The sequence below is a fragment of the Equus asinus genome, chromosome 4 (assembly GCF_041296235.1).
Source record: "Equus asinus isolate D_3611 breed Donkey chromosome 4, EquAss-T2T_v2, whole genome shotgun sequence".
In the NCBI taxonomy this organism is placed as follows: Eukaryota; Metazoa; Chordata; class Mammalia; order Perissodactyla; family Equidae; genus Equus; species Equus asinus.
Genome location: NC_091793.1, coordinates 118,999,673 through 119,023,771, shown reverse-complemented (window position 1 = coordinate 119,023,771; position 24,099 = coordinate 118,999,673). Strand labels below are relative to the sequence as shown.

The 24,099-nt window shown below is 39.1% G+C and overlaps 2 long non-coding RNA genes across 19 annotated transcripts in view; one reads left to right on the top strand and one right to left on the bottom strand.

Annotated features, from left to right (window-relative positions):
- The window catches only part of LOC106826603 (uncharacterized), a 278,032-nt gene that overhangs the window by 203,088 nt on the left and 50,845 nt on the right, over window positions 1-24,099 (bottom strand). For all 17 annotated transcript variants that reach the window (XR_011502890.1, XR_011502886.1, XR_011502892.1 and 14 more), the window contains exon 5: window positions 8,463-8,922. This is a non-coding gene — a long non-coding RNA (uncharacterized lncRNA). The remainder of the gene's footprint in view (window positions 1-8,462; window positions 8,923-24,099) is intronic.
- LOC139045131 (uncharacterized) overlaps window positions 8,929-24,099 on the top strand; it is a 62,455-nt gene continuing 47,284 nt past the window's right edge. For both annotated transcript variants that reach the window (XR_011502901.1, XR_011502900.1), the window contains exon 1: window positions 8,929-12,894. This is a non-coding gene — a long non-coding RNA (uncharacterized lncRNA). The remainder of the gene's footprint in view (window positions 12,895-24,099) is intronic.

Sequence of the window (24,099 nt, the reverse complement as noted above, 5' to 3'; positions counted from 1 at the left end):
CTTTGCTATATATACAGTAAACTTTTCCTGAAAAGTATCCACTTGAAGTTGCAGAGCACTTAGCTTGGTTGAAAAAGTCTGCTTTTGACTATAATTCGTTACTTTCAAAATAGATTGTTTTTCAAAAGGGAAAATTTAAGTGGATTTTTGTTTCACCATTAAGTCGTTAGCAGTTACTGATTATCCACTCCATGTAGTTCTGTAATAAGAGAAAAAGGAAACCGAAAATACGGTCCTTGCCCTCCAGAAGTTTAAAAGCTGGTTTCAGTTACAAAATGGGAAGAATGAACATTTTTTTAGTACAAATGAATATAATACAAAATCATTAAGCGATGAGAAAATATTTGGTAAAGGGGCTCAGTGAATATTGGTTGTCTCAAATAAGGAAAAGCTGCTTAAACATTCATCAGTACCTAAAGAGTCATGTGATACCCCAAAATGCCTCGTTTTTATCATTCATCAATTCAACCAACGATTACATATGTTGCATGTGTTAGGTGGTGTGTTAGATGATCTTGGTCCTTCTTGTTTGACTTGGTCCTTTATTTTGGATGCAATCAGTTGTGCAGAATCATAATCTTTGGTTCACAACACTATCATTGATTCATTCAGGGGCCACAATTGGGTTGTTTCTAGTATGTAGCCATTATAAACACATGTTTGTGTTTCCTGGTACACATGATTGTATATCCACAAGGGAGTGGAACTACTGAGTCAAGTGACGTACAAATGCTCTAATTTATATATAAGATACTGCCAAATTCTTTTCTAAAGTAGTTGAATCCATTTATATTCCTACCAACAATGAATAAGAAATCCACTTGCTCCACATCTTCACCAGCATTTGATATTATTAGACTGCTTAATTTTTTACGGTCTCTTGTGTATAAAACGGTGTCTCAGTGTGATCTTCTTTCCCTAACTAAATTTAGGTTAAGCATCTCTTTGTATATTTGGGGTAATACATGTGTTTTTTTCCTTCTCCATTTTTGATTCTTTTAATATCCTTAACACTATAGGTATAGATATAGACAAAAGAATAGCAATACAAAATTCTAGCAAGTCAATAAAATATGGAGGATCATTTAAGAGCTAAACACCTCTCATATTCTTTGCTTCTTGGGGGATATGTGAAAGAAAACTTGTACGTTGGCCTAGTGATTAAAGGAAACATTAACTCCCAACTATGACTCACCTTATATGACCTTAGGCAAGTTTGCATTAGAATTCCTCAATTTCTCAGCCTTTCCCATGCATCACCTCATTCCCATAGCTCATAGAATTCCAATCCAATCAAAAGAAGAGAATGTGGACAGGAAAGGCTCCTTTTACACAGAATGACTCCGAGTAATCTATCTGAGATCTAGACCATTATAAAATGGAAGGCTCATGAGTTGTGGTCCAGGTCTGAAAACTAGTTGACTGGCCAGGAACACAGAACTCAGCTCACCCTGGAGCCAGCTGCTCCTGACGACCACAGTAGGATGACCCATACGGTGAGACTACAGAAAATCACTTCAAGCAAAAGTAGAATTAGAATATACATCAGTCAGAGGTGCAAGGAACATTTGCTTTCGGCTCATCGCAGAACGCCGATTAAGTTACACGCTTTCCCTTCTTCAGTTTCCAAATGTGAAAGACAGAAAGATAATGATTACACAAAAATTTTGCTTCGCTGGGGTCTGACACTTATTGAAAAGCACGATGAAATACCAGAGATGTTGTATAGATTTAAAGACAAACCAAAAAAATTGAATGGATTAACATAAGCATTAAAAATAGGAGAGGTCTCAACTGTAATAGTCTTCATTTGCATTCATAGACTATTATCTTGAACCGTTCAGGCTGCTATAACAAAATACCACAGACTGGGTAATTTATAAACCATAGAAATTTATTTTTCACAGTTCCAGAGGCTGGGAAGTCCAGGATCAAGGTGTCAGCATAGTTATGTTCTGGTAAAGGCCTGCTTCCTGGTTCACGGCCTGTGCCTTGCCACAGTGTCCTCTCACCGTGGAAGGCCTAGGGATCTCTCTGAAGCCTCTTGTATAAAACACTAACCCCATTCATGAGGGCTCCAGCCTCACAGCTTAAGCACTTCTCAGAGGCCCCACCCACTAATACCATCACATTGGGCATTAGGATTTCAACACAGGAAGATGAGAGGGACACAAACATTCTGACCACGGCAACTATATTTCTAGTATATTATTCTTCCTCAAACTTCCAGTATATTCGGAATAGGCAGGTATTTAAATTTGCATTTTTACCAGTGGACAAATTGAGTAAAAGAGAAATAAGGCAACTTTTCAAAAGTCACTTTCCGATTAGCCCCACAAACAGACCTAGAAGTCACATCTCCTAAATCCTGCTGTGGCCTGCGGTTGGGCAAACATATTTCTGCTCTTCTCATGATAAATGGGTTAAAAAATAATAAGCACAATTCCAATATTATGTCAATTCAAACCTTCTTTTTAAAAAAGAGGTATGAAAGTGCCACATGATGAGCTACTTTAATTCTGTGTGTCTAGAAGGAATCTGTGAAAAGCTTATGAGATCAGTTACCAGCTACCTTAACTCTTTTTCATGTGTCCTTATAAAAATTCCCAGATGTCACAATTGTCACACCTACTTGTTAAATTGGAGAAATTCTTATACCACAGTAAGCAGATGCTAGAACAGATGGAAAGTTTCTTTTTGGGCTGAGAAAAAGAAATTTCCAATTAAGAAATGCCTGGACGCTGTGTTATCTCCCTTCTAGTTGACTGAACTATGAGATTTCCTTATGTCACAGTTTAGATTTTAAAAAAAAGACTCTCTATTTCCTTCCATATTCTTTATTTCTTCATGTATTCATAAACATTAACTTAAAATCTGCTCATTTTTGGGGCTGGCCCCGTGGCCGAGTGGTTAAGTTCGCGCGCTCCGCTGCAGGCGGCCCAGTGTTTCGTTAGTTCGAATCCTGGGCGCGGACATGGCACTGCTCGTCAGACCACGCTGAGGCGGCGTCCCACATGCCACAACTAGAAGAACCCACAACGAAGAATGCACAACTATGTACCGGGGGGCTTTGGGGAGAAAAAGGAAAAAACAAAATCTTTAAAAAAAAAAAAAAAAAAATCTGCTCATTTTTATGTCCTCCTTATAAAATTGCTATGTCGCTTTCAAAAAAATGAAAAATTAATGAAATATTTATGTTTAACACCTTTATCCATCTTTTGTCGTTTGCCTCGTTTTTTCTCCATTCACTTACGACTTGATACAGTATCTATTACGTGCCTAACACTGGTTTCTTCAGTGTGTTAGCCCTATCTACTCAAAAAGAAGCATTACGAAATGCAAAGTAAAGTAGATCCTTTGCACAGGTATGGAAGCAGATGCCAGCTTTCTACCAACCAGCGTCCCAGCCCCCGGTGCAATCTCCAAGAGTTACCTTCCCGAGTATCTTTCTGGGAATTCTCTCCTGAGCATCCGCCTGGCAGCTGCTTCTCTGACGGGTTCTCTCGCCAGGCCCTGATTCTTCTTGCAAGCCCTTTCCATGCTTCACTGCTGTGCCATCCCAAGCTTTCTACTCCCCCAAATTACCACTAACCTGAGGATACACGGAGCTGCCTTCAGAGGAGGTCTGTGGCAATAGAGGGAGAGGTAGAGCAGCTCATGGCTTAACAGGTATCTTGAGATAAAATATCAGTCCTGTTCTTTAAATGTCCTCAGCCATTTAAATGGGCTTAATCTTTAGTGCAATTTTAGTTTCACAGCAAAATTGAGCAGAAAGCATAGAGAGTTCCCATATACCCCCTGCTCCCATGCACACACAACCTCTTCCTCTATCAACGCCCAGCACCACAGGGGTCCATTTGTTAAAACCCACAAACCTACACTGACACATCATTTTTTACTGAAAATCCATACTTGACATTAGGGTTCACTCTTGGTGTTATACATTCTATGGGTTTTGACAAACATATAATGACACATATCCCCCACTGTACTATCACACAGAATGGTTCCACTGCCCAAAAAATCCTCTGTGCTCCCCCTGTTATTCATCCCTCCCTCTCCCAATCCCTGGCAACCACTGATCTTTCTATTTTCTCTGTAGATTTGTCTTTTCCAGAATGTCATATAGTCAGAATTATGCAAAATGTAGCCTTTTCAGATTGGCTTCTTTCCCTTAGTAATATGCATTTAAGGTTCCTCCATGTCTCTTCCTGGCTTAACAGCTCATTTCTTTATAGAGCTGAAGAATATGCCATTGTCTGGGTGCACCACAGTTTGTTTATCCATTCACCCTCTGCAGGAAATCTCGGTGGCTTCCAGGTTGGGCCATTATGAATAAAGCTCCTGTAAACATCCCTGCACAGGCTTTTGTGTGGACATATTGTACTTCATTAAGGTAAATTCCAAGGAGCACAATTGCTAGATCATGTGGTAAGAGCGTTTAGTTTTACAAAAAACTGCCAAGCTGTCTTGCAAAGTGGCTGCACCGTTTTGCATCTGATTACAATAAATGGGAGTTCCTCTTGCTTCATATCCTTCCCAGGATTTCGTGTCACCAGTGGTTTGGATTTTGGCCACTCTGATAGGTGTCTTCTGGTATCTCATTGTTTTAATTGTAATTCCTTAATGACATATGATGTTGGACATCTTTTTGTACGCTTGTCTGCTGTTTGTATATCTTCTCGGTGAGGTGTCTGTTCAGGTCTCTTGCCTATTTTTTAATTGAGTTGCTTTTCTCCTTGTTGAGTTGCAGATATTTTCTCCCAGTCTGTGGTTTGTCTTCCCATTCTCTTGACATCATCTTTCACAGAACAGAAGTTTTTAATTTTAATGAATCCCAAGTTATCAATTTCTTTCATGGATGGTGCCTTTGGTGTTTTATCTAAAAAGTCACTGCCGCACCCAAGGTCATTTAGATTTTTCTCCTGTGTTATCTCCTAGGAGTTTTATAGCTTTGTATTTTACAGTGAGGTCTAGGATCCATTTTGAATTAATTTTTGTAAAGGGTATAAAGGCCATGTTGGGGCTCATTTTTTGCATGTGGATATCCAGTTGTTCTAACACCCTCATTTTTTCAGTGACTGAATTTCCAGCTTCCCTGAACTCCCAAAATTCCTACTTTTTATTGTGAAATGGTTTTCCTATTCTTCATCTCCTCACTCTTGCTAGGGGGCCTTATTTTTATAACAAAACTCACTGATTAAGGTGTATCTAAACAAGAGAGACACTCCCTTTGTGCATGTCCTCCATTAGAACATGTTAGGGAATATCTGGGTGGGAAGGCATGGTTTTTGACTCTATCATAATTTTATTCCAACCGCAGATAAAACAGATCCAATACCATCGTATGAAAAAAAGCAATAAATTATTGTGCTGGACATCTTTCTAATTTTCACCTTGTGGTCTTTCTTACCTTTCTTTCTGTTCTTTTTCAATGTTTTACGAAATAAAACCACAAAGAGGCTTGATAACTAAATGCTGGCTAAAGAATTTAAGAGACCAGGTGACTCACTGTGTTGTATATGTGATCTCTATATTTTACACTTAAGTAGCTGTTTGCCAATATTTAATAAACCCTCTTAATTATCAAATTTCAAATGTTTACTCTTCTATCCTGATTCAGGCAATTCTTAGCATCCTGCTTTGTAAGATGTATGTTAAATAAGTCCACACGTTGCAGACAACAGTTTAATAAGTGAATAAAGCACCTTCTTCCCACCTGCTTTCCAACTTCAAGGGAGTATTTTAAAGAACAATCATTACATTTCTTACATTACGTAAGAAAAGATTTGAGGGGTCAATTATTGAGGTTTATTTGTAAGGTATAACAGAAAAGTTACTTAAGAAAGTATGTATCATTCCTACCCTTGAGGAAGACATGAAATTATGAGGAAAGACAAAGCAGTAAGAGATAATCCTGCCATGTGGCCGCCACAGTGTAAGTGAACCCTCAGACACGTAAGGAGACCATTACAACAAAGTGGCTGTATAATTAAAGGGTTGAGGATTGTAGAATGATACCCTTTTTCTCAGAATTCCAACAGCATCAAGGCCCATTAATTCTGGGTAAAGGAAGTTCCACTAATGTTCTTTAGTCTTCAGCTTTGAGCTTCCATTTAAAAATATGCCTTAATTGATTTTGAAGATTAGGAATATTTCACAGACACTAACACCTCATGAAATAGGAATAATCTTTATTATTCGTTTGTTTTGGCATCACTCGTTACAGGCCTTAGAATTATTGGCTCAGTATTTATACATAGCTATAAAGACATTCCTCATTTCCTAGAGTTAATTTGGTGTTTTTCTGCCTTCTATTGAAAGCAGGTAAACAGAAACATAGAGAAATTAAATAAATTTTTATAGATAAGAAAAGTCTGAAAATACGAGGGCAATTGTTCTAAACTACCTTCCCCAGAAACTGTCTCCTTTCTACCATCCTTCTTAAAACAAAAGCATTTTCCAATTAATAAAAACCCGCAAATGTCTAAAATCCAACGACGATGACAACACATTGTTTTCCTCTAACATTTTAAGCAATAAATTGCTAAGGCTCTGTAAGACTGACCCTAAATTAAGATTTAGTAGCAAAATAAAAGATTAAAAGAATAAAACTTGGACCTCGTTACAGAATTAGGTTTTGCATATTTATTTCCTTTTCCCTTTAAGTTCTATTTAATTTTACATGTAGTAGGTACATTATTTTTCAGTAATGCCTTTGTTTTCCCAAATAAAAGATGTAATGATCCCACTAATTCTTTCTAAATTAAAGTTTTACAGTAAAACTGCCATTAGCTCTTTATGTTCATTGCTTTCTTCAAAATCAAGTTTGAAAGTTAAACACCTCCATTTCAAGGCGAGAAAATAAGATCCCTCCTTAAATTTGTGCCCAGTGCTGCCCTTGGGGCCTCTCTTGCAAAGGCATGATTACATTTTCACTCAATCAAAGCAATAACAACTCCAGATTGCGTTGTATCCACACAACCAAGTGGACTTGAGTGTGTGAATACAAAAGTTTACTGAGGTTTCAGGGGATTGGCCTGTTCAGAACCTCAGCTGTTTTAATTTGAACTGAGTGTCTCTTCATTTCTTACCCACTGCAAACAAAGAGATGCTGGCTTTTTAGAAGCAACAATGAGAAACAATTAAAGACTGGTGAGTAGGTTTTCAAGTCATCAGCCCAGCTGAGGAATTGGCCATTGACAGCGGGACTGATGGAATATTATGCATCGTCAAAGGAAGGCCATAAGAACCATATGGAGTGACATACCAACACTTTTAATGTGCCCATATCAGAAACTCCCACAGCTGATGGTGTTCACACAGCTGTAGGTTATTAGGAAGGAGCCTCAAATAAACAAGGGAGCCCTCTTTAGGGTCATTCACTATCGTAATAATGTTAACTAAAACCTGCTGGTGGTGAAGTGACTTCATGGAGAAGAACAATATATCACTGGTTTTTGATGGCTGCCATAAGCTATAGGGACTTGTATTTTTTGTGTGTTTTGAGGAATTAATTTTAAGTCTGAGTTTTATAGTGATCTCCTGGGGCTAATGTGCTTTTACCTGGCTTGTATAGCTCTTAAAATTCAAAAATATGCCTTTGTTAAATAGAATTTCATTTGAATTGCACACCAAAAAATGGCCAAAAAACAAACAAAAAAAAGAAGGCTCCAAATAATTTCTTGAATATCCCAAGTGAATAATCAAATAAATTTGTAATTTACAACCAAAATGAAAGTTTTGGAATAGCATCCTGAGTAGCCAAGTCTCCATTTGAAATGAAAATATAGGGGTAGGTGTACTTCTCTGCAAATTATTTCTTTAATGTTATTGATAACAGGTTAAAAATGTATCACTTATGAGTAAAACTCAGCCATTAAGTAAAAAATAGCTTTAAGATAAACTCAACATATAACTGTCATTCTACAATGGAGAAGCTAGATTCTTTTCTCATTTGAACTTCAAGTATGTCAATATTCAGAAAAATATTATGATAAATAAGGATCACATATCGTAGTCTAAAAATAATCGATGACTCCTACTGTTCCTTCAACAAACACTTAGCAAGCACCTGTTATGTGTAGGAGCCTGAGATCTCCGTGATTAATTACTGTGGCTCCATTTAAGAGCTTCTGTTTCCGGACATGGCTAAGAGAAATGAAGTCCAGTGTTAAGCCAAATATCCTGGCTTCTGCATCAAGCCAAGAAGGAAATGCCAAGGAATCACTCATAGCTCATTAGGAGATAATGATCAGATTCTTCTCATATGTGTAGATGCTTTAGTCAACGAGGTTAATACTGTTGAATCAATAAAAGCACTTAATCAAAAATCACCATCAAGAAACCTATTAGATAAAAGAAAGTTTCAAGTTTTCCTTTTCAATTGTAGTGCTTCTCTAAATGAATGGCGCTTGAATCAGGACTAATCCTAATAGAAAAGTGTTACTTTGATGCATTACCGTTCTTTCTCTCTACTGCACACAGTTGTCATTCCTCATCCACAGACAACAGCATGTGGCAGTCGTGCAGACGAGGAGTTGGGAGTTAGCGGCAGGTTCAGCTGCTGACAGTCCGATGAGCAAATGTCTGAGAAGGACATTCTGCTGCTGTTTGTTGGAGAGTGACTCCCCACCCTCTAGAATATTCCATTGATGCCCCTCTTTCACTTGATTTTTAAGTTTTTCCTTTTTCAAATTTCTGGCCTGTTCTGTGTTGCTTTATGAGGTGGTCAGTCAGGGGTGGCCACAAGGAGACAGAGGAGAGACTCAGGAAGACAAAGTTTATTATACTCACAGGTCCTAGAGATAAGAGGCAAGGCGGGGCATGCCATGCAGGGCCACAAGAAAAAACCCCGGGGTGGTCAGGAAGCAGAAGAGAGTAGCGAGAGTGCAGCTTCGGCCTCCACCTTTGTTCAGATTTCTGTGGGAAAAGAAGCCAGGCAGGTAACCTGTTTAGGATTGTCTATTTCGAATAATTTCAGCAGGCTGTGGGCTGTAAGGATGGTTCTCCAGTTGCCTGGAGGTGATTAAGGTAGAGGACTATTGCTCTGGGGGTGGATGGGCCAGATAGAGGAGGCTTGGCTCTGGATGGGTTTGCAGATCAAAGGCATGCTCTGGCTGGGCCTTCTGCTGTCTCTAAGAATTAGCTAGCCCCAGAAGGGCAGAGACTTTAAGATGTCAAAACGTCATAATATATAAAAAATTAAAAAATATGTAAAACATTTGGTCTTAAAAGGGGCCCAATTAAATAAGTTAGACAAAGAAAGAGGAACCTTACATTAATTTACCTTTACAAAAAATAGTAAATGATGGCCACTTATACAACACACTATACTTTTCAGGGTGCTTTAAGAAAACTGATGTTAATTTGTTCTCGCTCACTGACTTTTTTTTAAGCAGCAATTTTTCTGATCATAAATCAGCAGAAAAGCCAAATGAGGACTTGGAAATCCCATAATCTCAGCTTCAATGCTTCTCACTTTTGAGCTATATTTCAAAAACACCATGTCTCTTTCCTTCCTCTTATACTGAGCAAAGGCTTGAATACGTGGTATCAGTTTCTATCTAAAGAGAGCACAGTGTGACAACCTACTCTTTTGACACAGACATGTTTAGCACAGAGAGTTCCGTGGCTGAGATCCAGGCCATCGTGGAGGAGACAGAGCAAGGAATGTTTGAGGCCCACTTTGGCGAGGCTCCAGGCACTCCGTCTTGCTCTGTGTTGATGCCTATGTGTGTGAATGAATGCTCAAGGCTAAGTAGAAAGTGACTAGCCGTAAATTTTCACATATCAAAGGATGTCAAGACCCATAGGAAACAGATTATATCCACTATTTCCAAAGTGGTAAAAATCCTTAGAAGATGTTGCTTTCTATATGTTGCGTGCCTAGGTGGCCACTTATCCATTGCCCTGATTCCCTGTGAGTTTACACCTCTGGTCCTAGGGTATTCTGAATAAGCCCTCCCTTTAGTTTTCACAAGTGTCCTGATAGTTTGAGCTCAGATTCTAGCTCCACTGTTTCCCAGGAAAACCAGGGCAAATTCCTTGACCTCCATCACAATTTTATCATGTAAATGGTGTCATGTGTAAATGGTAATAGCGGTGCTTACCTCATAGGGTGGCTGTGAGAACTATATGTATTAATGCCTGTGAGGTGCTTAGAATAGTGCCTGGTTTGTAGCAAATACTCAGTAAGAGTTAACCATGATTCTTTTATGACTCAGAAGGTATTATGTAGTGGTTTCTTACATTTTAGAGTCATCATTAGTTATCTGCCTATAAATATACATATATATGAAATAAATATCAGGACATACCATATCTAGAAAGAATACACATTCTTATTGTGTGTAATGTATAATTTTTTGGTCTAGGCTAAATTGTAAAGTATCAGTTGATTCTTTAAGTTGGAGTTTTGCACATAACATGTAATAAACAAATGGAGAGCACACTATTTATTCAATACTAAGATGCAATTTTTCTTCTAACAATTCTCAATTCTGAAAATAACTTGTAATCAATGTGTATAAAACTTTTGGTCCCCCATTCAACAAATAACTTGTTTTTGGAATCATGAAAATAATATTTGGAAATATATAGACACATATACACACACATATATATAGGTGTTAGTGCTATGGAATAGATTCCGACTCCTAGCAACCCTGTGCACGGCAGAGTGGAACGCTGCCCAGTCTTTCTGCGCCATCCTCTCAACTTCCGGCGCTATGTCAACAATGCTTGGTTGTTATTCATAGGGGTTTCATGGCTAGTGTTTTCGAAAGTGAGAGTCCTGGTCCTTCTCCCTAGTCTGTCTTAGTCCGGAAGCTCCACCAAAACCCGTCTAGCATGGGTGACCCTGCTGGTATTTGAAATACTGGTGGCATAGCTTTCAGCATCACAGCAACATGCAGCCACCACAGTATGACAACAGAAGGTAGTATGGTTCCCTGACTGGGAAAGGAACCTGGGCCATGGCAGTAAGAGCAATGAACCCTAACCACTAGACTACCAGGGATGGCTATATATGAATATATATAATCAAATACCACCTTTTTACGTGTGTATATGTTTGTATATAAAGTGGCTTAATTCATAAAGATATTGATACATTTGACCATATGAAAATTAAAAGACATTTAAAGAAAATGACAAGACCAGTCACCAAATGGGAGAAAGTACATGCAACACACAACTGAAGGTGATAGCATCAAGAATATATAAAAAGTCATACAGATCAATAAGAAAAAAAATAGAAAAATGGAAAAAAGACAGGACTAAGTATTTCATACAAAAGAAACACATTTGGGGAGCTGGCCCCGTGGCCTAGTGGTTAAGTTCAGCACGCTCCACTTCAGTGGCCCGGGTTCAGTATCCAGGCAGAGACCTACATCACTCTTTGGAAGTATGTTGTGGCGACAACCCACAAACAAAAAAAAAGAAGGGGCCCGCCTGGTGGCGCAGCAGTTAAGTTCGCACGTTCCGCTTCGGCGGCCTGGGGTTTGCCGGTTCAGATCCCAGGTGCAGACCTATGCACTGCTTGTCAAGCCATGCTGTGGCAGGGGTCCCACATATAAGGTGGAGGAAAATGGGCATGGATGTTAGCTCAGGGCCAGTGGTCTTCAGCAAAGAAGAAGAGGATTGGCAGCAGATGTTAGCTCAGGGCTAATCTTCCTCAAAAGAACAAACAAACAAAGGAAGGCCATGCTTATTCAAATGATGATAGTGTGTCCTGAACCAAGAATTATTATTAATCCATTTCCAGGCATCTGGGGTCCAGAAGAGACGGCAGCTCGTTTTAAAAGATTAGTGGTGAGTGCATTATTTGCTTTTACGACTTTCCTTGTTGTATTTTGTGTTGTACTTGGTATCTTATGAGAGTTACTCCACATATCATTGCCTTATTTTTTACAGTAAATGTCAAAAGATAAAATTTCACAAAATAGAAGAGTGTTTCACATTTTACAAAATCTACTATGGTGATTGCTGCTGAGTAGGCAACGGACACCATTGCTGATGCCTTCAAAGACTCACCAAGTGTTTGGGGAGCTTAATGAGATAGCAGAAATAGCAGACAGATTTAAAAAACAAAAAAACTAGAGAAGCCTATTTACTTTCTTTTTCTTTTTGCCAATCACCTTTATTTCCCAGATCACAAGGTGCTGCACACGCCACGGGCTCCAGGTTCCCAGTGAGAGGTACTAATCAGATGGAGGAGAATAAAGTCCACTGTCGAATTTTAAAAATGAAATGTGTATTTCCATTTGTAGGTACAATCAGAAAGAAAATGTATCACACAAAATGGTTTTAAAAAAGACTCTAGAAGAAAGATTTTGAAATTCATGAATCTTCTAATTATTACTACCTACATTTAGATTTAAATGCTATAGAAAAGCACAGCTTTAGGCATATTATGCTTTGCACTTAGTAATTTTAAGTTTAAAATTAAAATTCGCTATTGTGATCAACCAAATTCCTGGTAATTGAACAAAGAATATATAATTTAGAGATGTAGTAAATGTCAATAAAACATCATGGGTGACCAATATATAGAACACAAAAACAGAAAGCCAGAAATTTGAGCCAAGCTAACAAAACCATTCATAATCATGTAACTAATTATTCACTCTACATAGCATGGTCTTGACTAATTCCAGAAATGGAAAGGCAGAAATGTTCTCTTCCCAGAACTTTAAGAAGATGATGACAACAGACTTGGCCTTGGATCATAATCTCCCAACAGTGCTGTCAAGGAGTTCAGCTGAGGAGCACATGTGCACGTTTCCTCAATGGTCACTCCTGGAGCCACGCTTCAAGACTCATCTGTTCTCACTCAGAGAGCTTTCTAATTCAAGAGGAGCTAGGAGTGGGGGATAACAAGTAGGAAAGCAGGTAAAGACCCATGTCATTCCTTCACTCATGCAATAAATAATTATTCTGTATCTTCTACATGCCCGGCACTGTGCCGGATGCTGGAGAGTAATGGTGAGCAAAAAGGCAAGGCCCCTGCCCTCATGCAGCTCACAGTCCTGTAGGGGATGCAGCCAAGTGATTGGAGAAGGAGATTGCAGAATGGTGTGTGCTGTAACAGGGGAGGCACCGAGGGCTGTCACGCTTCCAGCAATCTGAACTTTAAGAATCCATGAACGCCTTCCTAAATCAAAGTGTAAGAGTAAGCCAATGTCTGCACACGAGGATCGCCTAAGATCTTTTTAAAATTATAAAGCACAGGCCACACTCCAGATCAACTTAAATGACAATCTCTGTGTTTGGGACGCAGGCACTGGTAGTTTTTTAAACTCCCCAGGTGATACCAATATGTCGACAGATTTGGGAACCACTAGTCTAGAAACAGGAAGATAAACAAAGGGGAATTGAAACTGCTCTCTGTATAACGGACCTCGTACCATTTCAGGCTACTAACTCAGATGTGCAAAAAAAGAAAGTCTTTAGTTTTCTGTAGATGACTGTAATTTCTTTTTTAAGCCCCCAATTCCACAAAGTGGCTAAAGTTTCTGTCAGTCGATCCATGGTTCCTCTCACTCTTCCCTCTGCTCTTTCTTCGTTGGAGCTGTGAGTAGGGAGTTATAAAGTACCAGAGGAGGAGAGAGGGGTAGCAGGGATGAGCATCCATTGAATCCCCAGCTAATATCCAACCATGTTGGCTCCATTAGTCCCCTCAACACATGGCCTCTCCAGTGTCACTTTCTGAAGTCCCTGGCACAAGCTGCCACATCCCATCCCCAGGGGCTTTCAGGTCCCCAGGCTGGCTGCTCACAGCCTCACTGCTCCTGGTCACGATAGCAGACATTCTGCTCTGCCCCATGTCACCCTGAAGTTCAACGGGCAGGGGTAGCCTTTAAAACAGGGAATTATTGAGAATGAAAAATACTTTAGTAATATATCAAGGGGCCAGCTCGGTGGCACAGCGGTTAAGTGCACATGTTCCGATTCGAGGCCCGGAGTTCACTGGTTCGGATCCCGGGTGCTGACATGGCACAGCTTGACAAGCCATGCTGTGGTAGGCATCCCACATATAAAGTAGAGGAAGATGGGCACGGATGTTAGCTCGGGCCAGTCTTCCTCAGCAAAAAGAGGAGGATTGGCAGCAGATGTTAGTTCAGGGCTAATCTTCATCAAAAATAAATAAATAAAATAATAATATATCAACATAAATCGTGATACTTATGTCTCCTTATCACCCACTAATTATGCAAAAGAATTTTTATGTTTGTCAAAATTTGCTTGGCTTATATTATCTTCAACCCTCTGTTTCTTTCCTGAAGTCTTTATAAGCCACTTGTCCATTTTGTAAGGGTTAAATTTTTTTTAACAAATATAATCCATAAACCTACTTAACTGAATGCACAAAACTTCAATACTGTGCAAAATATGAATACTAACAAGCTCGGAAGATGGCCCTGTCAGCCTCTCCACCTCAGAGAATTCCTACTATTCACTCAGGAAACCCCCTGGACCACAAGTAACTCATGACTGACAGATAGACATCTGGGCCAATTCTTCTTAAGAGTAGTCAAATTCTTCATGAATACAATTTAAGCCTGTTTAAAGATGAATACTGGCCAGCATCTGTCTTGCAATATTTCTTTAGCTACCGTATGAATCTCTATTTTGCATACTCATCTCAGGATTGTGTTTCTAGCATTGGAGATAATAAACTATTGAAGTGAGAGCCTATATTTATGATTGGTGATATCATTGTTGCTTTATGATTTTATGATTTTTTCTTGATCCCTTGAAAAACTAAATGCCTGAGAATATACATGTTTAGGTCCTATTATATCTATAGATCACTTCCCATTGAAAGAAGCAAGAATCTGCTGGAATATATGAGGACCATTTTTCTTAAGTTAGGAAATATTTAACAAAACAAAATAGCAGTTAAGCATGTTTTCATAAAGTACGTTTAATACTAGGTAAACACGGGGCCGGCCCCTTGGCTAAGTGGTTAAGTTCGCGTGTTCCGCTGCAGGCGGCCCAGTGTTTCATTGGTTCGAACCCTGGACGTGGACATGGCACTGCTCATCAAACCACACTGAGGCGGCATCCCACATGCACAACTAGAAGGACCCACAACTAAGAACATACAACTATGTACTGGGGGGCTTTGGGGAGAAAAAGGAAAAAAAAAATCTATAATACTAGGTAAACAGTATTTGCAGATTTGGAGAAATGCTGAAAGGAAACAAGAAATCAAATTAGTGATTACGTGTTAGGCGGTTGGGAAATGGCCATTTTTCTTTTAGATTTCCTTGAATCTTTCAATGATTATTGTAACACTGAATATTTTTTGTAATCCCTTGATGTCTATTATGTTAGATATAAACAGAACTACAACTCTCCTCACTAAAATATAGTTTAGGGTATCTCCTGGCTTGAGTGAAGTTTCTTAAACTGTAACTAAAACCTCCAACCTGGTAAGTCAGTAGCACAAGATTTAGGATACTCCTAAGCATCAGCATTATCATGGAGTACACTTTCTATAAAGGCTTTTCTACATCTGAAAGTTTCTCAAGGGTCTAACTACTGTGGCAGGTTTATTTTTTAACGCTATGATGGTATAGGTATGTCAAAGCATTTATCATTCATCAATAAGAGTGTGCACAGGCTGAGTGCTCTTAAATATGCATGACTAAGTTTGCAGTGTGCCCTGGGGTCATTTATTTGCTATATGGCAGCTGCCTGATGGCCTGTTATTTGATCAGTAGTACTTCAGAACTCTGTGTGGTATAGCAGAGAAAGTTCAGGTTCAGAACACGGACTATGAAGATTGAGTGAAACTACATAATGACTGAAAGAGGAATTAAAAGAGTTCTAAAAGAGAACAAAGATGAGCAAATCTGTTGTCTTTTTATTGAGAAAGCAATAGGAGCATCATCCTGGCTAGGATCAACTTTCCATATACCAGATGATCTTCTTGTACAGTGATGTTTTTCCTCCTTAAAGTAGGCAGACTCCATGTCACACTCTGTGCCACAAAAGTGAGTTCTTACAGACAGGGTAGAAATGGTATCTGGATTATGGAGGGAGAAGAGTATTGGATGGACCTACTGTCTTTTGATAAGAAGCAGATGGGCTGCAATTCTAAATGGAAATAAAAATATCCCAATACAGAGACTTTTCCTCCCATCTCTTGGCAAACTCAAAATCAGATTTATTGAGCTTCAGCTACATTTAGGTGCTATTTGCAAAGACTGTGGAGTTCCAGAGATGGTCTTACCTTGTGCATCGCATACTCAATTTGGAGCATGTAAGTATAAACAGCTAATATGCAAGGCAGAGATAAGGAATGGGCCACAAAAGAGATGACTCAAAGTTTGTGAGAAAGTAAGATGCCTGACTGAGATCAGGAGGAGCTTTATGGAGGACACAGAACTTAATGTAGACTGCACTGATAAGATTTCAACAGATTGGATGTAAAGAAGGCTTTCCTGGGGATAAGAACTATAAGAAGAAAGGCAGAAAGGCAAGACCTAGAGATCCTGATGGGAGAAAGGGGGGGCATGGAACATAAAATCTATATAGCAGAGCGAGAGAAACATACTGCAATCCAGAGGGAGCACACTTGCAGACCATGAGCTCAAGGTAACCACCTTGTGACTTGTCTGTCCTGGTCACTATTTAGTTTTCTTTTCTAACTGAAAAGAGAGAGAGAAAGAGTTAGTTTTATTTGAATTAGTTACCAGTATTCAAATATTGGGAGATTACACATAAAAACCTAAATATTTGGCCTCTCCTGAAAAATCTATAGGTCTAGGCCTGCATTCCCACATACCAGTGATCAGTGGAGATGAGCAGAAGCGGACCTCCGCACAGGGCGCAAACTCTGTTGATGGCCACAGTTCCTGGCACTTCCTATTGCCTCTGCAAATGTCAGTTGCTATTTATTAGTATGACTAGACTGGCTTTTTATTATTAGTGTTGCTGTTGTGGTGGTTTTGTTATCAAGACAAAAGTTTTTCTTAAACTTTGCTTTAAAGATTTTATTTTTCACTTTTCTCCCCAAAGCCCCAGGGTACATAGTTGTGCATTTTTAGTTGTGGGTCCTTCTAGTTGTGGCATGTGGGATGCTGCCTCAGCATGGCTTGGCGAGTGGTGCCATGTCTGCACCCAGGATCCGAGCCTGCGAAACCCTGGGCTGCCGAAGCTGAGTGCGTGAACTTAACCACTCGGGCACAGGGCCAGCACCTTAAACCTTGCTTTAAATAATTCTTGTGTATCTGATGCCTGTAGATATTTGAGTTTTTAACCTCCACCATAAATGAAGATCACAAGACAATGAACATCAGCTGGAAGCATTTGTTCTTCATTTGGTAGCAAATGACAAAGCTCTGAAATGTGGCTGATTGGAGGTGTGCTCTAAGAAGCTTAATCTAGAAAAGAAAAATAAAATTAATTGCAAGGGGAAAACAGAGGTGTAAAAAACAAGTAGATGGCCAATTCATCATTCAAGTAAGAGATAAACAAGGTTGGAGTTCCATGGAATGAGTGGCAATGGAAAGAAAAAGACACATGTCAGAGGTACTGCAGAGATCGAATCAGGCAAGTTATTTAATTGGAAGAAGAGATGGAGAAAGAGACAAGCAATCGAAAATGACACTGATATTCCAGACCAGGGTAAAAGGCAGTTCCACTAACAGAAATAGAAGTGAGTGAAGTCTGAAGTTGTTGCTGATTTTCCCAAGGAAGATTATCACTTGCTTTGGGGCATGCTGAGTTTGTGTTGCCTGCTGAGCATCCTACTGGAGAAATACATCTAGATATAGAGCTATTCCTGAAAGTCAACAGACCATAGCAATTAAAAGCATGGGCTTTGGAATCAGCTAGAGCTCAGATTCCTCATCCACAATATGAAGGTAATATCAGATCCTACTTTCCTGGAGAAGCCTAACTGAGGAAATATTTAATGCACAGTGACTGCCTCATAAAAATTTTTATGTATTTGAGCTGAGGAGTAGCTACATGTAAATGCTCATGGAAGCTATGAGAATGGGAGAAATAACTAAAAACAAGACTGTAGAAAGAGAGCATGTGATGTGAATGCCACTCAAAAACAGTGAGAAACACAGTGATAACTAAGCCAACCTTTTAGTGATTCTGGATTCAAGACTGGATGTGGAATTATGAACCAAAAGGCCCAGGGATACGATATATCTGCTCTTAAACACCCAAGAGGCCTCTCTCTTTCGGCACGTTGATTGTCTAACTCTGTTTCTATGTAGATGCCTGGTACACTTATCTCCAGTATTGTCTACTGATCTTAGAGTCCATCACTCGGTAGAGAGGACTGGTGAGTCAGGAAAGTCTTGATGCCTGGATGAATGGATAGATGGATAGATAGACAGACAGACAGATAGATAAATAGATAGATAGGGGAGATGGTGTATTGTGGAGCACTGCCTGAAATTAAAAGGATTCTGTCAGAAGATCTTATACAAGGTTAATTAACTTAGAGATACAGTAGACTCCTGGCATAATAAATTTAACATTTGTATTTTCAGCCTCTCACAAAAGTTGATGATATGCAGACAAAAGAGAAAATTGGCTAGGGAGTAAGCCTACATAACTGTCAGCATTTTTATCTCAACACGTCTCTCTTGTAAAAAAAAAAAAAAAAAGAAATTATCCATTTCCAACTCTCTTTCCCAAATATTTAACCCAAAAACTGGAAATAAAAGTAAAGAAGCCAGTGAGAGCACTGATTGGTTGCTAAGATTGGCATGTTCAACTCAGCAGTGACTTGGTGCCTTAGAATGATATGAATATCTTCTATGGAAATAAAATCACTTGATGAACAGTTTTCATCTATACTGCAGTCAAAAGAAAAATTGTTCACTTAGTAAGAAAGAAAACTTTATCAAAAGTTGAAAAGATTGTTAAAATGTGATGTTGCATAAACATCTTACATGTTAATTTGGGAATTCATGAGGTGTCATGTGTCATGTGTGTGCAATATTGGTTGGTTAAGGGCATGCCTTTTTATAGGGAAATACCCTTTAGAAAAACAATTGGTCGGGGACCAGGCCCGTGGCATAGTGTTTGGGTTCACACGCTGTGCTTTACTGGCCTGGGGTTCACAGGTTCGGATCCCAGGGGTGGACCAACAGACTGCTTATCAGGCCTTGCTGTGGCGGCATCTCACGTATAGAATAGAGGAAGATTGGCACAGATGCTAGCTCGGGGACAATCTTCCTCAAGGACGAAGAAGAGGATTAGATCATTAGGCAGAGAAATAGGACTTTAAGTCTCAGTTTGCCACGTAGCCACTTACTTCTGCATCTTGTCACATAAATAAGCCTTGGCAAGTATGTCACAGAATCAGCCCAGTCCTCAGTTTACTTATCACAGAAGAAAAGACGGTGAATGGACTGTACTAAATGACCGTTAGCTCTAAGAACTTTCCAGGTCTGACAATTTATGACACTCTATAGAAGTGGATTCTGCAATATGTATTGTGTTAATGTTCCATTCTTTTTTTACACTCCTTTAAATTATATGTTTGGGATGAGTAAAAGAGTCTCACGTGTTTTCACAGAAGACCTTGATTTTTGTTAATTTTCCCCGGTACTGGGTTCCAGAGTGACTGATAAAATGGGGCTATCAGGTGAAGGCAATTTTCCAAGCCTTCTCATTAGAGTAAGCCTAGAGATCGCTTCCTAAGAACAAGATATGATTTTGAAAAATTTCTAACTAGCCAAGAAAATCACATAGGGCCTCTTTTGGCTGCTTCTTGTGCTCAGTTGTACTAGTTCCTCAACAGAGGCCAGCATCTACTTGGAGTTTGCTGTCTTTGTCAAGTTCCTTTTATTCAAGCAAGAGGCAGTGGTGGAAAGTTTCACCAAAACAAAATTCAAAAGTGCCTCAAATTAGGACATATAATCTGTCTTTGTGGCTCAGTTATAGTTCTTGACCAAACCTTGCCAGAGGGAGTGCAGCACAGGTTATGGGGCCCGGTCTCCAGCTTCCTCACACATATCTAGATTCAGCAGGAACGGCTCTAAATGGAACAAAATAAAACCCTTAGAATGGTTTTTCCTCAAAGGATACATTGATTGCTCTTCTTCGACTGAATTCTGTTCATCTTGATATACTGAAGAGCAGTTCGTAGTAAGAAAAGATATTTTTCAACAATATTTTTTATAATAATTATTATCACTTTAAATTTGAGGGATTGAAAATGTATTTGGAAATATTTGACCTAAATTAGTTAAAGTTGCACTGACTTTAGAACATATTCCATTCTTTGTGGCTGACACTACAAAAATATTCCCCATCTGCCAAGCTCCGAACTCAACGCATTCGGGAGAAGACTCAGAAACCTGCTCCACTGGCTAGCTCCGACTGTTAAAACAGAAACTCGTTCAAAACATAGAACATTTACTGACTTGAGATGGTCAAGGACCCCTTGGAGAGATTACAAAGCATGCCAAATAGATTTCAGGCAATTAAGATCATAATAAAAAGTACATCCAGAATATCAAGAATTTACAAGACAGAGCCATATTATTTCTGAAGACTTTATGGCATGTCCTTTTAACAAGTTTTAATAGCTCTTCCTTGAATAAAATGCTCACAATGAAACTGGATAATCAAAATTGCTCTCAGCCTCTTTGCCTGAGTCAGATAGTACTTGCCAGAGTTTTTAGAGTAGCATCAGAAAATACTGATGCCACTAAATCACTTGCTTCAAGATCAGAGCCCTCTAATTTTAAATCACTGATCAAACTAAGCCATTTGGAGGCGCCCTGATTTCTCTTGCTTCTGAGGCTTATTATATTCATTACCTCACTTCAACCAGGTTCTGGATGACTTGTTTCTGTTCTAGTTAGAGCCGATGTAAGAACGGTTTAATGATACTAATAAGTATGGGCCTGAGTCTGCCATCCCTGTGGCCATGCAACTTCCATAAAGTCAAGAAGCCCTTTCAAAGCGCCTTAACCTTGAGGATTCATGTGCTGTCCATATGGGAAGACTTGTACATCTTTAAGACGATTGCTTCTTTGTTGCTATTATTATCTTCTCAAAACAAATAGAACAAACAGTGCACGTCATGCCCATCTTTTTCAGAGAAGATATCTTCAGAAAGCCCTTAATGGGCCAACTGGAAACTGTTCTAACAGTACAGTCTTTCCTGGTTTTTCAATTTACTACAGGTGGATAATCTCGGCAAAACCCAAGACAGTGAACAGATTGAATCACTTTTAACAGTTTGAGTCTTGAACGAATTCCAAAGTGCTTAGACTCAAGCTGTTTTGCTTTCCTTTAACTAATACCTCAAATAAAGATTAAATAATTTTTCTTTGAAAACTGGCCCAAAGTACTGGAAAATTGCATGCTTTTGAAAACCACATTCATTATAAAATGAGCATTTGAGCATTATAATTACACTGATATTTTAACTGGTGTTGCCATAAATTTAGGGGCAGGGACTGTCTCTTCAAATCTTTCTTTGGTATGCTGAAGTTCTCTTAAAGAGACACAATTCTAATAAATTGAGAAAATAAAACATAACTGGGATATTTTGTTATATAAATACTATAACGGGTTTTGAAAAGAAAAGTTGCAAGCTTTCAACATTGAACACAGTAAGGTATTTTCCAATCTTGTAATTGGGCCTCAAAAGTCTAGTTTGGTATAAAATCCATGATCAATTTAACACCAACGAACATTTAAGGCTGAGCTTGCTTACCATCAACTGAAACAAAGATCAGGAAAGTAGAAGCATGCATGTGGCTTTAAAAGATGGTATATATTCTGTTAAATTATAGTGCATAAAATAAAATAAATCAAAATATAAAGCTTGACCGACTAGCATGCAATCTCTGAGATTCAATTTCAAGATACTTGAAAATGACCTCTCTGTTTAAAGTATGTACATTTAGACGTCTTCAAAATTTTCTTTGGCTTTCCATTGTTGATGAGCACAGCCCAAACTACCTCTTACTTCCTTGATTTAAATACGGCAAATGCTAAGGAGAAAGCTAGATTACTGATTCTGGACATAAAGGAAGAAAGCATTAGCAATAATGCCCAGTAGACTTATCCTAGGGTATATATAGAAAAATGTACTTTTTATAGACATCCTGTGTCAAAGAAAACCTTTCAATGGAGCCATCTCATTCTACTATATGCACAGGAAATGTTCACTGTCATAATCACAAGGATCAATGAATACTATAGAAGCCACATTGTGAGGTTAAATGGGTGCAGACTTTGCCATTATTTTCAGGCTGACATTTCCAGCCAAATTTATATTGATTCTTGAAGGATAGGAGCTATCGAGGAGGTGGCATAAAGATAATTTATCATAACAGTTCCTTTGGAATTTAAACATTAGGGGAAAAAAATCCAAAATTGGCACCTGTGTCATATAAAATGCATAGCTACATAAGAAAGCCTCATCTTTTTGTAAAAACTTCTGTTTCCCCAGTTACGCTGCTTGAAAGTGAATCTGTGTACCAGAAGGTTGTTCAGGATTATGAAACTTAATGCATTTCACCACAAGCAAATATAAACATTTTCAAGAAAAGCACAAGGCAAGACACATGAAAGACCATATGTTTTCAATGCTCTCCATGTCAAAACAATACCAGTCTCCAGAAAATAACTGCTAGTCACATGGAATTATTTTGCCAGATATCTTCCAAAAGTTACTTGGAAGAAAGTACAGTGCACTCCACGTACCATGTAATAGATAAAAATAGATTTCCCCAGACCAAATGTATTACACTGATGAATTATTTTATTGGCCATAATGCTTTATAAGATTTCTGAGTTTTACTGCTCATGGGTTAGTGGCAAAGGTGAAAATGAGATAAGAGAAAACAGAGGCTTAATTTTCTGGAAAATGTTTCTCAAGAAGCTGTGTCAACTCCTTTTAGTTAAACTAATATTCTTGATACAGAAAAATAGACAGGGCATTTTCCCTTCCCAGAGGCTAAGGGTTTTTTGTTTTTTTTTCTTCTCCTGCTGAAAGCCTGTAACCTTTCTCAGGTTCATGCAGCACTTGCCGTTCTCTATGTTGAAGATCAAACACACACACACACACACACACACACACACACACACACGAGAACAAGAACAAATCAACTTAGGAGGGAAAGGGTGAGGCAAAGGGTCTCTATGAGACCTTCCAGCTGTAACATTCCCAGGACTACCTTTTAACCAGCATCAAAATACTGCTCAGCAAACTAGATGGATGGGCACGCAAATGACTTGTTCAATCACTCATCCTCTATCACATTGCTCTTAGCATGGCCTCTTGCATTGCCAAACCACTTTCTAAATAATGAGAGCAAAAACTTGGTGAATGAGTCCTGAAAAAAACCCTCTAATATCAAAGGAACAAACCATTCCCTAGAAATAGCCACCCACCCTGAAGATAGGGAAAGCGAAATGGAAGGATTCTTCACTCATGATTCTAGGAGGATTGTCTGTCCCTTCCAGAATGCGCTTCTTAATGTTTTTATATTTTGAAGGCCCACAATTTACTTCTAATCTTTCCATTTCTTGAAGACCGAACACACTCCAGACCCTTTGCTAGGTGCTTATTACACCTTACTTCATCCAATCTTTTCAGCAACCTAAAGCACATCTGGATGCACAGAACGGGCTAAATAATTTGTGGGGCCCAGTGGAAAAGGAAAATGTGGGGTCCATGGTTCAAAAAAGCAGGTAAACAGTGTTATTACAGATACCAAAATGCATACAAAACCTTTACCTTTCTTCCATAGCCTCTCCCTCAAAATTTGCTTTGAATTATTATTTGCTATTTGCTAATTACTGTTTATGTTTTTAATTTCCTATTTATTGTTGCCTTCCCTCGGCCTCAGGAATACTTGCACAGCCGCGCACAGTGTCCCAGGCCTTGCTGGTCTATGGAGTGTATTAGCACCTGCACACAGACAGCTCATCAGCCGCCAGGCATCTCGTCTTGTCACACCAGCCCCTCAGTTGGGGGTGGGGGTACTGAGCCAGGCCTCTTCCCCTCCCACAAGCCTAACACCCCAACCCAAGGCAGATGGGACACACTAGTTACCTGGATGGGGAGTGGGGAAAAGTCTAACGCCCCAAAGC